Consider the following 16,321-nt stretch of genomic DNA (forward strand, 5'->3'; position numbering starts at 1 on the left):
TCAGTGGCATTTAAATTAAATAGACTCTAATGCTTCAGTAATATTAATTACGGTTTCATTCATCCCTGGCCTAATAAATCAACACATAAAGATAGGATGATCCTGTGGCTGGCAGCAAAGCAGGGCTATTCTGCCCTTTGTAAGGTTATGCACACAAAGCCCCCATTCTTATAGGGACATGATGGCCCCTGCAAACATCTGTGCTCAGCACCACTTGAGGAGAAGCCAAAGTGGTAACATTTAAACTTTTCTTGTCCAATTTGTCCACGCAACGGGGCTCAATTCAAGAAGAGCTTGCAAGTTAAAAATATAAAACCCGTGTTAAGTGGGTGAAAACTTTTCAGAGGTTTGACCGGGGGTCCCAGATTTATTCTGGCAGTGCTGGCTGAAGCCAAGGGCAGGGCATCATTTCTTGTCTCTGAATTTGTTACCCCAGCTTCAACCTTTAAAGGAGGGGGGTGGGGGCGGGGAAGTCTTGAAGGGGGTTGAAAACCTCATGGCACTAAGCTAAATTTCAGAATTTGGGGAGGCTCTGGGCAACAATTTTTCACACTTTTTTTTTTTTTTTTTTTTTTTTTTTTTTTTTTTTGTGTGTGTGTGTGAATACCACAGGGGAAATAGGCTCTGTACTTCACCACCAACATTTTTTTTTCCCCTCTCCACTATACATATGTAAAAGGAGGCTAATAAAACGGTTGAAGAAAAGATCACAGCTAGTAAATCTTCTGGAGACAAAACCCTCCACTTGTGATGCTTCAAAGCTGCCCAGAGCTACCAGTTTACCCTAGAAGTCCCAACTCAGGGCTGCTGATTGGAAAATAAAAAGCCCTGAGCATAAAAACTTCACTCCAATTGTTATGCAGTGAATGAGACGTTTACATACAGCAGCTTTACTTGACCAAATGACTCCCAAGTATAGAGATGAAAAGCTTGTTTCCTATACAGTTTAGGTCCTTTGGAAAGGTCCAGATAGAGTAGGTCCATAATGAAAATAAATATATTACAATGACAAAGCAATGCCATATCTTGTAAGAGCATCACAGAAAGCGGGACCAGTTGAGAAAAAAAAGAAAGTGAAACAGAAAAAAACCAACCCACTTCTGCTTCTGCACAGCCCTTCTCTTCTATGTTCTGGTGCAGTTGCCCTGCAGTGATGCAGGGTGCAGCAGGACCCAGCTCCCTGCAAAGGTGACAGCAGAGCAACCCACCATGATCTTGAAGCATCCCAAAAGGAACAAAGTGGAGCCTGAAGGTAGCACAGAGCAGAGCAGAGCAGCTCCAGCCCTCCACTGAGCCACTGCCTTTGGGAACATGCAACCTGAATGAGGCTGGTCTGTGCCAACAAGCCAACCTGTAGTTAAGTGCTTAAGAGAGGGATTTTCAGGGCCAATCCTTTAAGCAGAAAACTATTTAAACTACTCTGAGAATAAATGCAGAGGAGCTTACCCTAAGTTCAGCCAGGTGGAGGTCTCCACTAATCCTGCCTCCTCTAGCTCATGCTGAGCCTGTAACACCCATGCTGTGCAGTACAGGTATTCCTGACCAGATGTCTCACTGATGGATGGTGTCTGCCACTGTCAGCCTGGGATTATCCCACTTAAACCCCATTAGCTGTTGGGATAACTCATTTGCCTTCCTTGTTTCCAATACCTATTAGTTTGAGACCTTTTTTATGCCTTCTCCAGGTGTCCCAAAAATCACAGTATTTTGTGAAGGTGCTTTCCAACAATGCTCCTTATCTGTGCCTATGTCCAGTGCATCTGCTCTGGGACCCAGGTTTATCTAGTCCAGGATCTGTGTCCCAGGACAACTGGGGAGCTGATATCAAACTGCCCATTAACTGGGGTGCATGTACCCTGTTTTAGCAGCCCCCAGCTGTGATTTTGAGGTGTCAGTGACATCTACCTGAAGGATCAGGTCATTGATGTGCTTGCTCGGGGATGTTTTCTCCCTATTCTTTAACACAGCAAAAAAGGCAGCGTTGCCTGGATGTCACAGAGAGCAGGCACCAGCCCCTTGCTGCTCTCTGTTACCAAGAGCAGGTTATGAAGCTCGTAAGAGAGGGATCGATATGTTGCAGTTTCACATGGGTGGCTTTTGGCAGAAGTTTTCTGTGAGATAGCATCAGGCTCAGAGGGGCTGAACATGGCAATGGGATGTGCAAACCACCCTGCATTCACCTTCCCAAAGCAGTTCCTGCAGAGCCAGGCCTAGCTGCATGAATAGGAACAATTTTTCACCTCTAAAAATCGTCCCCGTGCAAGAGTGAGTGCAGAGCCTCTAAAAAGGACTTCCTGAAATAGAAAGGAGAGCCCAGCCTTCCTCGCCACTGCCTTTCCTCTCCTTCCAGTTTCAAGCATTGCATTTAATGCAGCACAGTCAAGCATCCCCTGGGCTCAAGGCATGGAATGATTTTTGGGAAGCAGAACCCTCTTTTGATGAAGAGGAAACCTGACACTGAAGAGGGGTGACCATGGGCCACTGATGGTGTCTGCCATGGCTGTGTGAGACAGGAGTTGTGGCAGTGCAGCCAGCCCTGGAGGAGAGGCAGCACCGGGCAAGGCAGAGCAAGGGCAGGGCTGTGGGCAAGCAGCCAGAGCCCCCCTGCCTGGGAAGAAAGATGGGAAGGGGCTGTGCCGCAGGGGAGCAGGGGACCTGGGGAAGCCTGTCAGGGAGCAGCAGCTGCTGCTACACCCCGGGGCACGGCTCGTCCTTTCCCGGCTGCGATTCCGCTGCCTCCACCAGCCTGGCTCTCCAGGCAACTGCAGATCTCGCCTGTGCCTCAAGCCGGCCCTGGGAGCCGGGCTGGCAGGGAGCTGCTCGGCTCCTTGGTGCTCCAGCTGGCTCCGAGGCGGCCGCAGCAGCTGAGTGAGGAGGATGCTCTGCTCTGCCTGCCCTGGTTCCCATCAGCTGTCTGGGGCCGGAGCAGACCCTCTGCCCCTTAAAAACAGACAGAAACAGCACGTGTTGCTCCAGCTCATCCTCGCCCAAGCCTCGGATTCGGGATCGCAGGAAAAAAACTGGGGCAGGAATTGGATGAGACACACGGTGTGTGCCCAGGGTGGAGGTGGATGAGGAGCCAGCAGCAGCCCTGGCCAGGAAACATGCAGGGCTCGGGGTAGGCACACTATGAAGGCAAACACAGAAAACTCTATACAGGTTTTGAAGGCAAAAGTATGTGCATATGCATTTTTTTTTTTTTCTAATTGAAAATACTTAATAGAAATCTTAAACAAATCTCCCCTTTTACTCCTGGTTTGGCAAAAAACATCTAAAGAATCAGGGCCCAAAAATTAGTGTGTGTTCACACAAACCAAAGTTTTGCCATCCCCCTTTTTGGAAAAGGGATCAGCCTGGATTTGAGGAGCTGAAATTACTCTTTACCAGCTGCACTACTGTCCCCATGAAGGGAGTCCTGCAGGCTCCAGTCTTCAAAGTAAAACTACTCCCAGGTACTGGTAGCTATACCAGTAACCAGTGGATGGTTCTGCTTTCTAGGTCATGTGGACATACTTAACAAAACTATAATTCCTTTACTGAGGTTACATTTCATGCTGAAATATATCTCTATAGTCTGGTCTGCAGACAAAGAATTAGTCTTTGAGCAAACTGGCCTAGAAGATACTCCATCCTCCACGTAAGTATGAACCACAGGAAATATTTGAATGAATAATGTTGCTAAAAGTCCTACACAAAAGTTTCTAAAATCCCCTGTTTTTAATTAAGGAAACATTGCTCAGTGCTTGTAGACAAGAAGGGAAACACAAAATTCATTATCTCGTGCCCAAGTGGAGGCTGGCAAAGTTTCTCCAGTGATACAGAGAACATGTACACCAGTCTGTATTTTGGTGAATTTAGCAGTTGGTAACTGTTATCAAAATTGCAACATACCATATTAAAACATGAATGTTTCTGTGCTTGGACATAAACCTTATACAAGCTGCTATGGGCAAACAGAAGAATAAGTTGAAAAGCTATTTTTATATGGTGGAGATTAGCAGAGAACATTTAATTGAATTTATCTCAACATATAATTTGCTAACATCTTTTTCTTCCTTGCTCCAAGCATTCTCTGGTAGTTATTTTTAGTGATGACATATATATGTTTCCTAGTAAGGCACTTTGCATTTAATAGTAATAAGAAATAACATTATCTACTTTTTATGATTGAAGATTAAGGAGTCTATTCTAATAGCTTCAGTTGTCAACACAAGATCCTCTGGTACTATGTTTCTTAGCTTCCCTGTTGTAAAAGAACATGTCTATGTAGATATTATTAATTTATCATTGCACAAAACAAAGTTTATGAACACTTAATATTTAATGTGCTGTGAATTTAATAATAAAAAATTAAGACTCTACCTTACATCATTTTTTAACTATCTGATTTTTATTCTTCTCATTAGCTCTTTATGTCTCTATTCTGTGATTTTAAATCCTTGGCTTGGGTTTAAAAGCATTTAGTTGTGTATACTGAAATGTAAATGCTTAATCTCTAGACCAGTTGAATACAGGGCCAACACTGTGGTGAAATTAAGCTCTATAACATTTTTACCACATGTGGAACATGGGGATATAAACATAAAAGTAAAGCAGCACTGGGGTCAGTTGAGCCACCCCAAGCTGCATGAACTGAAGACCTGGGTCTTCTCACTCAGTAACTGCAGCAGAGGGATGTTCCTGCTGTTCTTTCCAAACAATCTGATGCTTTTTGCATCGACACTATGCCTGACGAGTGTGTAGGCACCCATTATAACTTCAAGGACCTGTGAATGTTCCTTCCAACCCAGACCTTTCTATGATTCTTACAACTTCATGTGTTATTCTGGCTTCAGCTTTCCTCAGCACAACCTGCCAAATCCTGTCCTTATCTGGAATCCCTCTCTGGGTGCTCAGAATAAACAAAGTAGGTCAGGTTCCTAGACTGGGGAAAGTGTCTTTTGATGCCAGTGGCACCAACTTGGCCCAGCCCCAGCTGAGGATCTGCCTCTGTTTTGTCTCGACACACATATGCTTATGGTATATGATTATGTTCCTACAGCAGGATTCATTCTAGATTTCAAGTGCAGAACACGACTCATACTCATTTCTTTCTTTACATTTGTATTATCCAGCATAGCTGTTGAGGGTTTAGTTAGAAGAATAATTAATGTTGGGTTGATAATCTGAATCCCAACAGCTCATCCCAGACAATGTTTCTTGACAGCAAATCCTGCACCAGAGATATTAAGGGACAAATTTGCAAATGTCAGAAGGCGAGGACTGCAGGTGGGGATGCAGGCTGTGTTTGCAGCCCCCCCTGCCTGCTCTGTCCCTCACCACTGACTGTGATGTCCCCATCACACCAGAGACACAGCCCCAGCCTGAGGGGCTGGTGTGGAGCTGACGTGCACTGAGGGATGCAGAGCAGCAGACATGCATCTAACTGGATGTTTGTGCATGCAGTTATCTGACTTGCACACCCAACATGTGTGTCCCTCATGGGGTTTGCACATCTTGCCCTCCAAAGTATTTGAGCTTTAAAGCAGTTGCAACAAAAATGGAGAAGCCTTCCTTTTGTAAAAAACCCTGGCACTAATTTTTTTTCTAAATGAGATGCAAGGCAAATGTTCTCCAACAAAAGACAAACAATGACAAGAACGGGAATATTAATACACCTGAGTATGGGAAACAAGCAGGATGAGCTGGAAAGAAGAGCAAACAATGGAGCTCATGCCTTGAAGGGTGATTATCCCAAGCAGAGAGTCATTGTGAGAGCTGTTCTCTTGGAGAGAAGAAGGAAGAAGCAGCAATGTCCATAAAAAGGAAATGTAGAAAACCACCAGGAAAAGATTTGGCATAAAAAACGAGGTTGCTGGAAATGGAGAAAAAAAAAATGGGGACTTAAGACCATTGCATGTCATCATGCCCCCTTCAGATGGAAGGTCAGAAGGAAGAGAAAATTGCTACTGACATCTTAATTTGATACTTGGCCAGTGAAAGCCAGCACAAGAAGTTCAGTTACCTCTTTTCTTCATCTGCCTTTCCTAACAGGACAGCATCTACCGGGTGGCTGTGCTGCCTCTTCCTATAAGGAGGAAGAGGAGACCTTTGTGTTTCTTCCAGGAACTTCTGTAGTACCTGCAGGTTTTTTACCCAAGAGGAAACAAAGAATTTATATGCCTGTATTATGGGATTAGGCTTCACAGAGTGCACTGGTACTCCCCTGACCTCCAAAAAATGGTCATCATTTTACTCCTACAGGAAGATGGGGCAAGGCTTGTCTAAGTGACAAACTGGGCCTTAATGTTCAACATATCCCAATAGGTCATTTCACAATATAAAAACTGTGATCGCTGGAGAAAATGTGGAAAAAGGCCAGCTTCTTACTAGGCACAGTAATTTCTAGCTATTTCACTGGAAATGTCAGGTGAGAATAGTTTCCAGACACTCATCACATCAAATGCTGTGGGTGGGCTGGGAGCATGGTGGGGGGAGTGGACAAAGGGGTTGTCCTCTTGCCCCACACTCCATCAGACCCAAGATTTAACAGCTATCAGAGGAAGATGATTTCAGGGAAAAACCAAACACTGTGGCTAGGAAGATGGCTGTCATTACCTGGTATGTCACAAATCATCCTCCACCATATCATACCAGAGGTCCTCTCTTCCACCCCTTGCCATTACCTTGAGTAGCTCACATACAGCTGCCCCAGGAAACTGTTCTCACAGGTCAGAGTTGGTGTGAAAAGGGGTTTTCCTCTCACTGTCTGCATGCTGCAAAAGAAGATTATTCAGTTCCTCTCCTCTCTGTGCAACAAAATAAGCCCTTGTACAACTTGTCATTGACCTGGCTGTTACAGGTGACTTTCAGTGCAATGCCTGGAGGACAGAGCTGCAAAATGCCACCAAATACAAACCTCTAAAAGAGTAAACATTCTCCACCAAATATGAATGAGGTACTTGGCTTTTTTAAGAGAAGCATCACTTACTTGAATAAATGAAAGTAACGGGGATCCTTTTTTTTTTTTTTTTTTTTTTTTTTTTTTCACACTCCTGCAGTTCTTGGAGTCTATTTCTGTTGCAGTCGATGATGGTGCTGCCGGAAACACAGAGTGACATTTGGCTGCAGAGCTTTCCCCACCCCCCAAAGCTCAGACTGCTCTTTTATCAACCAAGCTGGTTGGCTCTCCCTGTGACAAATTGTCCCTCGAACCCAGGCTTATATCCCTTAGTGCTTTACTGCTTTATAGCCCTCTGCAGAAAAGTTAGTATCGAATCTCCCTCCTCAGTGTTAAATTTATTTCTATATGACAGATATAACCCCCCCCCCCCGAAAAACCAAAAACTTAATGTAATGACTAAGGACTGAACATCAAGTGTCCTAGGCAAATGGTTGTTCCTTGAAGCTCTCATGATTAAAGTGCTGCCATGTGAAATTTTGGAATATACATGTGTAACTGTTTCCTGCAAGTGTCTTTCTAAACTCATGCTGGATCCTTTAATTGCAAGGCTGGTGAAAGCTGCTTTGTAATTTGCAGTGTTTGTGTAATGCATGTACATATTTAGTGAGAGGTAATGAACCCTCCTTCACCTCCCATCCAATGAAACATTAGCACCACCAGTTGGTCATCAAGCCTGAATAACACCCAATCCCAACTGCAACAATAGTGCAAGAGCTTTGTTCAGGTTCTCAAGAACAACGTTGTGTCATCCAGACATATTGTGTAGATGGTTTGAAGCCCAGGCAAGTAATCTTAAAACTGCATAGGTGCATTTTTTTGGTGGGTTTGTTGATTTACTTGATCTGTTCCAGCTTGAAATTTAAATCACGCTAATGAGAGAATCAGAAAACTGTAATGAGGAGCTCAGCTAAATCCCAGATCTCTCAGCACAGTCACATTTTCAGTTCACAAGTGAAAGACTGAAGAGAATCCAGAGAAAACACTGGTAGTGGTTTGGGCTTTTGAAGAATCCTGATCCAAGGATTTAACAATCCACAGAGTGAAGTGGGGAACAGACTCTGGTGATGTTTTTCAGTTCTTAGGTCAGTAAATTGGCTTGAAAACTGCACACAGCTACACTGCCATGGGCATGCATAAATTCTTGATTTATATACATGTATGCATGATGCTCATGCCTTCAAAGACAGATGTGAACCCTTGGTTACTTGAAGGGTCTATTCACTCTTCTTTGCCTTTATAGTTACAAATGTTTTTCATTCTCCTAGTTCTCTGTCTTTCCCTCTGTGTTTGTTCATGGACATGTACAGGCACTTCACAGCACTCACAGTGATTTCAAATCTCATTCTTACTTGCTCTAAGGCTCCTGGCATCACCCAGGGATTTAGCAGAAACATGAACCACCTTTGTACCTGCTTTACAGGTCTTTTCTATTGTGAGAGTGATCTTAAAAAGTCTCAGAAATCAAGATCACCATGTGTGGACTCTCAGTGACCACTTCATGAGTGGCTGAGCTGGAGACAAGGTTATGAAGAGGACCTCAGTCTGCAAGGAATAACACCTGATGCCAGAGGAAGCAGTTTGTCAGTAAACTGTATACAGTGAGGCTAAACTATATAATCTGTTCCCTTACAGAAACATTAACCATTACAAGTAATAAGGTGATTAGAGACCCTCCCAAATTTGAATGTTAGTATCTAGCCCATGGCACCAGTTTGATTGGGACTTCTTGATGCTTTTTTTGCGTCTCATCCAATTCTGTTCAAATCACATCCTTCCTGCCCTCCCTGCTTGGGATGGCAACTGACAGTGGCATTGAGGCTGTAAAAGCTAATTCACTGTGGCAGGATTGTCATTCTCAGAACCAGCATGTCCAACAAGATGCAGTGCCCTAGACATTTCCACTTTGTTAGGATTTTTTAATTAGTCACATCTCTAAGTGAGTCCAAGAGCCTCAGTGATGACCGTGGCCTCCCCATGCTGCCCCCTGTACAAGCACAGGGTAAGGGACAGTAAGGGACAGTAAGGGACAGACCTTGCCCAGAAGTTCTGCACTCCAGAGCCTGCTGCAGCGAGTCACTGGTGGGGTGGCAGTGTGGCACTGATGCCAAGACCAGGAGTTTGGCATCACTCTTGAAGCCTGAGGGATTTCTTGTCTTACCTTGATGGGCAAGACAGATGAGAGAAAGCAAATGGGACTTGGAACTCACTTTTTCCCACTAGAAAAGTTCTGATCTTCTTTGTGGTGCTCTTGCCACATACTTAAAGACTCTCCCTGTTTACACTTGATAGACTTGTAAAAATAAACATAGTAGAAGTATTTTTTTTCCTCTTCACTTTCACATTCTCTTCTTTAGTCAAACTGAACTTCAGTTTAAGGATATTGCCACAAAAAATAGGTAGTAGTTGAATACAAATAATATATGATATTTTCACTGACTAAGACCCTGTCAGGGATTAAAAATGTAAAGCAAAATATCTCTGTTCTCAGTATGAATTTGTGCCTGATGCTGGTACATGATGCTTACAGAGCAAGGAGCTTGACCCATGTGAGTAACATCAGAACTCCTGACCTGAACATGCATTTGTGATGTTCAAGCCCTGCATTGGGAGGGTTTTTAAAAGATTTTTTTTTTCTTTCAAGAGCTTATTAAAATTGAAAAATTATGCAGGCCATTGCTTAGTTTCTCATTGGCTTTAGAGTGCTCAGAGAGGATGTAATTTCTGTACCCTGGCTCTCAGCTACACAGGCTGACTCTCCAAAGGGGTTGGGCAATCTCCTGTGCCACGTAGCACTCTCAAGTGTGGCTTAGATTGTAAATATTATATGCTGCTGTAAGAACATTTGAATGGTAATACTCAAGCAATTACTTTCCTTTCAAGATCATTAAACACAAATCTGACTTGTATTTTAATAGGACTGCCAATGTATTTAATGGGGGGCAGTAAAGGGTAGTTTTTTTCTAATGGATGAATGTTTATATTATTATCCACTCTGAGAGGCCACATTAGAAGGATGCTGTATAAGTCCCATGTGTTTTGCCTCAGTCCTTTTCACACAGTATTCAGTTTTTTCAGTCCTGCATCTTACAGTATAATGGCAAAACTGCATCCACAATAAATCTCACTGCCACACTCTGATTTCGAGACAAAAAAAACTGAATATAGCCATGCTCAAAAAAAATTTCTAATTTGAATTTCCCTCACGTCTGTTAAAATTTTAGAGCAAGCCAATGCTTGGCAAGTTGACATGTTTGGGCAGTGACACTCACCATGCAGCCATGGGAAAGGCTTTGCAGGACTGAGAGCAGCACGAGCTCTTCCACAGCACCTTGCAAGCACATCTGGGGATGTAATAGCAGAATCCTTCAGCAGGGCCAGTAGGTGTTTCTGCCTCTTCACCCATTCCCATCTCTGCTCGGGCTGCCAAGAAGAGTGGTCATCAGCCTGGGACATGCAGAGGGCTGCCAGGTCTATGCTGAAGTCACCAACTCCTTTGCCACAGCTCAGACCCATCCCACCTCTACTCCTGGTTCCACTTCAGGGACCAAGTATCTGGAAAGAAAAAAAGAAGCTGCTTAGTCTCTTATCAACTTCATGAGAAATTTGGACAAACTTTTTCCTGACTACTTATTTAATATTAGTAAAACACTTGCATCATCTTCTCATGTTGAATTTAAGTCACATGTTTTTCCTAAAAACACCCTATGGGGTGGGCAGGAAATTAAAGCCAGTTTGGGACATTCTTCAAGAGGCTGTGCACTTCAGGAGCTCTGGAAAGAGCAAACACTGCAAACACATATCCACTTTACACTCAGTCCTTGAAGGCAAAAGTTGGAAATGACTGTGCTACACAACTGGTCAGCAGTTCATAGCTTCTTGACAGGAATTAGAAAATGTTGACTATTTTGCCTTTCCACTTGCACACAAATCATAATCACAACCCCCTTCCTGCTAACTGCAGTGAAGGCTCTGCACATGTTTCAGAGCAAATGTCTCTATATTATGTGATGCTACTACCTGCACCCAAAATCTGGGACTGAGAAACACATTTCTCTGAGGTCAGTGCTTCTGTATCAGTCTGAGTTTATCTGTGGAGGTTTGTTGTTTGAAACAGCACCCAGATAAATAGCTGAAAATGTCCACATGAACCACCTGTATCCTCACTAAAAAGTTTCAAGTGCAAACTCTCTGTCTCTGACAACTCTCAGTCAGATAGTTGTGGGCTGCAGCTACTACAAGCCTACCAAGTGGAGTTTGGTAGATGTTTATAGGTCTGCATTGTTAGCATTGCAATAAAATATTTCCATTCCACTAGAATAAAGAGTGAACAACAGCACAAGCCAACCAGGAGTTGCTACAGGACCAAATATATAAGCAGGATGTGTCGTGCTAAGTAATGGAGTGATAAGGGTTTCAATCATGAATGGTTCCTTCAAATTGCAGGCAGACATAATAAGGATGAACACTTCTATCTCCCCCCTCACCCTGGTGGACAGAGAAATCATATTGCACTGAGAGCCCCTCACCCCATGATCTGCTTGGCATGGCTCTCCTCCAGCAGCACCTCTTTAAGCAGTTGCTTGCCAAGAGCTTCTCCAGAGTTAGGGGAGGGTTTTACTCAAAATTCCCACACTTAAAGGAGAAATACAACACAGAGGAGGCAGCACAAGTGCAAGGGCATAGAAATGTGTGGAGCACAATATCTAATAGCTGGGATACAAAGAGCATACTCAATGGTGAGTACCTCCCAGAGGTGTATGGCTCTCCCACTCCTAAGAGAGGCACTCCAACCACTACAGCAGCCACATTTGGTACTATTATTGTAGAAAACTGTTGACATTTACTGGGTTAAAGATGGTTATCTGGAATTCATGGATAATTTAGTCCTTTTGCTTGCAGAAATAGTTTGATATGCTCTTTAAATAAGTATATAAAGAGACTGATGTTTGATTTTTTGGGTTCAGATGTTCTGAAAAGTGACATTCCTGGATGGCAGAGAATAAGGCTTAAAAGGGGATATTATTTATAAAAGAGCCACCATGAACAGGCAGTGTTTATTTACTGTTTAAATGCCTCATTTCTGTTCTGGCTGTCTGTGCTATAATTTGCACAGGCACTTAAACTTGAGTATAAATAAATGCAAAGGAATTGTGCTTATGCAGAGTTAACATGAGGAAATCAAGCGCTAAAAGATGGAGGCCACTCCTGCAACATTGGTTCAGCCATCTTACCCACCTTTGACTTCTGCTGAGGGCCTGTTTGCCTACCAGACTCCATCCATGCTTGCATTTGAAGTGCTTGAACAGAATATCTGTGCTGAAGGTGTGGCTGGGATTTAATGAACAGGCAGCATGAGCCAAGCACCGGCTGGCATCTCCTCGTTACTGAAACGCACAGGATGTGATGAGGCACCTCAGCTATCTTGCCAAGATGCTTGAGATGGGAAATGTTTTCCCCTGGGCAAAGTGAGGCACAGGCTCTGCTCCAGACTGAGGGCAGCAAGTGCCAGGGAATAGCTCCAGGACAGTTGTCACTGTCTCCTCTGAGTGTCAGAGATGTGGTGACTAAACTGTGCTCCCTCTTTCACCTCTGCCCTTCCCTTTACCAAGTTTATAAATGACTTCTTTGCTCCTACACTTTTGACACTGACACTCTCTGCAGTGTTTACGGACATGTATCTGGGAGCAGTGAGCTCATATGGCTCCTCACAACCTCATGGGAACGTGGTACAGGGACACGCTGCCTCCCACAGGCATTGGGCATTGGGCAGGGGAGGAGTGGATGCTCCGTGGTGGCAGGGTGACTTGTGGTTCAACTGCTGTTGGACTTGGCAGGAATGAATTTACACCAGTTTAATTGGTGTGTTTGAGGAAAGAAATCAGCAGTAGGGTTTAGTTAAAATACCAGGAGCAGAAATCCCTCAAATGGTTCCCTTTTTTTGACCAGGAAGTAGGAGTAATTTTTGCAGGGAAAAGGAGAAAACTCTTGCTTATTGCATCCATTAAAAGGGTGGAGAAATTATTCATAATGTTACAACAAATTCCTCCCTTGAGCTCCTAAGAAGAATAGGCAGTAGGAAGAGGAAGGGGAGTAAGGAAAGGTTGTGCTGTTTACTCACCACATCTGCTGTTGCAGTCCTTGGGCACCCTTGCTGACTTGTCCTTTTCCATAACACCAGCCATGATGATATGTACAGCACAGTTGTAGATATGTACAGCACAGTTGTACCATCTTCCACCTTTGACAAGTTGTCAGGGGGAGCACAGACTCTGCAGCAAGTCCTTGTGAAGCTTTTCCACCCTCAGCAAGCACCCATGGTTCAGAAGGAGCAAGCTGGGGAATAAGAGCCAAAAAACCTGAAATGGCTATTTCAGAATTGCAGTTCCAGGAGGTGTTTCTGTACTTGGGACAAGTCCTGTTTAGAAAGTAAAATCTTCCTTTCCTTCTGCTTTAAATGCATCAAAGAGAAAAGCCTATGACCAGTAGTGTGATTGATGCCAACTACACTGCAGGTAAAAGAGGGGAAATGCTGCTTGGGGTCTGCTTTGGCTTCAGGGGAGGATTGGGCAGTGTCAGTGCTGGGAGGTTGTGACTCTATCTTGCTGAAGGAATTATCTTTTTCTTTGCCCAGTCTTTTCCACTGATATCAGCAAAGTCCACGTTGCCACCGCAAAAGCATTTTCTTACGTCCTGCCTTCCCTGTAGGGAAATCCAGCCACTGAGATGTGTTCCGTGGCTATGAGATCCCAGCCCTCCCTTTGTCAGGTGAAGGGGCAGGAGGCTGGACTCAGGCAGGCTGCAGGATTTGTGGGAGCTGGGCAGGCATCAGGCACAGCTGTGCCAGGCGCATGGGTCCTGCACGGACCTTAGAGCTGCCTGTGGAGCTGTGACTTCCACTGCACAGCTGGACACCGGTCGTGCAAAGTGCCTGAGCTCTCCTGGCTCTAGTCCTGGGCAAGCATCAGCAACGTGAAAACTGGATGTGTCAGTCCCTGGCCAGTACCAAGGAGCTGTCATGCTTGCAGGGTGTTAGTGAGGGAAAGAAAAGTCATCCTTAGTGATCAGCAGGGAATATCAGGTTGTACTTCCTCTCATGCTTCCCCTAACCACTCTCCAGCTTTGCCCACAGTTTGTTCTCAGTCATATTCTGATTTAGTTACAGCTTTGGGAGCAGCCTCCATCATTACTGACAGCAATGGGATGTAGCCTGTTGACTCCAGAAGGAGGGGAATGTCACCCCTTCTGTGCACATGCGTGTGTGTGAGTGTCTTTTGAAAAGCACCAGGCATACATTAATACTGATCACTGAGACTGCTGTTCCTTTGCATCTGTCTGATAGGCAGCAGGCGGTGTGAAATGCTCTATGTATCAATTAAGTGAAAAATAAATAATAGGGAGAAAGTAATATCTTAAACAGTGTATTAGCTGGCGCATACATATTTATTAGATATCAAATATAATGCTGCTCATGTCCTTATTTATGTGCATCATGAAACTCTAAAGTAATTTATGGGCTCATGGCTTAAATTATCAAAGTCAGATGCAATAGTATTGTCATATTTATCAGAGCAGGCTTGCTGATAAATCTTAGCTTTTTAGTTTTTATTTCTTTCACACACTTGGTCCATTATTGATATGTATCCTGCATGGGACACCAGGCTTTTCCAACTTAAGGGAATAAAATTAATTTCTCGACTATTTTCAGTCTGCAAGTTTTAATACAACTTTATCCTAGCCATCCCACCTTTAAAGACAAACCAAAGGGAGGCAGAAGGACCAGGACTCACTTAATGAAGGTGCAGTGTGTGGGTGAGGTGAGTCACAAAACACAGCAAAACCATGAGTGATTTGCTGGTTATATGAGTAACAGGGGGACTCTCTCCTAAAATATGGTTAAATATGTAAACTCTGCCTAGGAAAATGTTTATTTACCTAGACTGACAGCGATCAGGGTAAAAAGCACTCAAGATAAGTGGCTCTTTAGCCAACTTTAATTTGTTGATGGATGGATTGATGGGGCAATGGTCAAAGAAATGACAACATAACTCTCTGTAATGGAGATATCCTGTCTGCTGGAGTTTGCAGTACCATTTGGTCTAATTATTCTTGATCCATCTATGAGCAAACTTTGCTCCCAGTGAGACAAGTTGTCATTCCTTTTCTTTAAATAAAAAGATGAGGAGGTAAAGTCAAGAACAATTAGACCAAAGGATGATGACATCTTCTGCAGTAAAAAATACATACAATATCATGTGTATTGCTTAAAGATGGTTTACTATATTGACTGAAATGGTTATGCATTCTATTGTGTGGTTTGCATGGGAATAGATGGCCCATTTCACAAATTTAGCCTTGTCTTTTTACATTGCTTCAATAAAATAATCGTGAATGAACACTGACCTTGAAAATGATACCAAGTTCAAACTTGTAGCATCAGAATGGGCTGTGGTTTTCTGGTGGAAGTTGGCAGAAAAGCAAGGAAATGGATCATAGAATCCTAGAATCATTTGGGTTGGAAGAGACCTATAAAAGTAATTTAGTCCAGCTTCTCCTGCAATGAACATAACATCTTCAACTAGATCAGGCTTCTCAGAGCCCCATCCCACCTGAACTTCAATGCCCTCCACTTCCTCTCATGTGCCTGATCTTCAGCCCCCTCCTCATCCTGTCACTGGGGTCCCCTGGATGAGATGGTGGCAGTGTTTTTCCAGGAGGGCTGGGATTGACCCAGCTTCCTGCAAATGGCACAGCTCCTGATGGCTGACAGTGGCTGGGAGGGGGTGAAGCATCCAGACATCTGCCAGCAGGAGATGGTGTAGCCAGCCAGTACAAGGTCTCCCAGAACTCCATAAAATAATTGCTGACTGCCAAGTGTTGCATGGGTGCTTCTTCCCCACCCTCTGTCCCTGTCCCATGCAGAGGTGCTACCTTCTCTGCATGAAGTCTTGAGGTAAAGGGGAGGAGAGGTCCTGTCCTTTGGGCTGTTGTGCCAGCATCACATGAAATCTCTATTGGAGGACATCAAGGAAGGTCCTTGGGGCCTGGATGTGGCAGATTTCTTTTCAGTCTAAGATAAGCCTTGTTATTTTTTCTAGTTTTACAGATAAACTTTGTCAACACTTCTGGTTTTTTTTTTTTTCTTAATCACTGGTGATGGTTCTTTGTGTTCTTCTCTGGCAAAGTATGTTCCAGTTCCTGCACTCATCTGGAACTTACACCTAGATTTTTTCACCATGGCTATGGAAAAAATTAAAACCACTTCAGTTTTGCTCATCATCTTCCTGCAGAACAAAATAGATCAGGCTATTGGTTGTGCAGTATGGAATGAGCTGGAAATCGACTTGTGAGAGTAAATGAATTTTGTGGACTGCAGTGACA

Source organism: Heliangelus exortis, chromosome 18 (assembly GCF_036169615.1).
Source record: "Heliangelus exortis chromosome 18, bHelExo1.hap1, whole genome shotgun sequence".
In the NCBI taxonomy this organism is placed as follows: Eukaryota; Metazoa; Chordata; class Aves; order Apodiformes; family Trochilidae; genus Heliangelus; species Heliangelus exortis.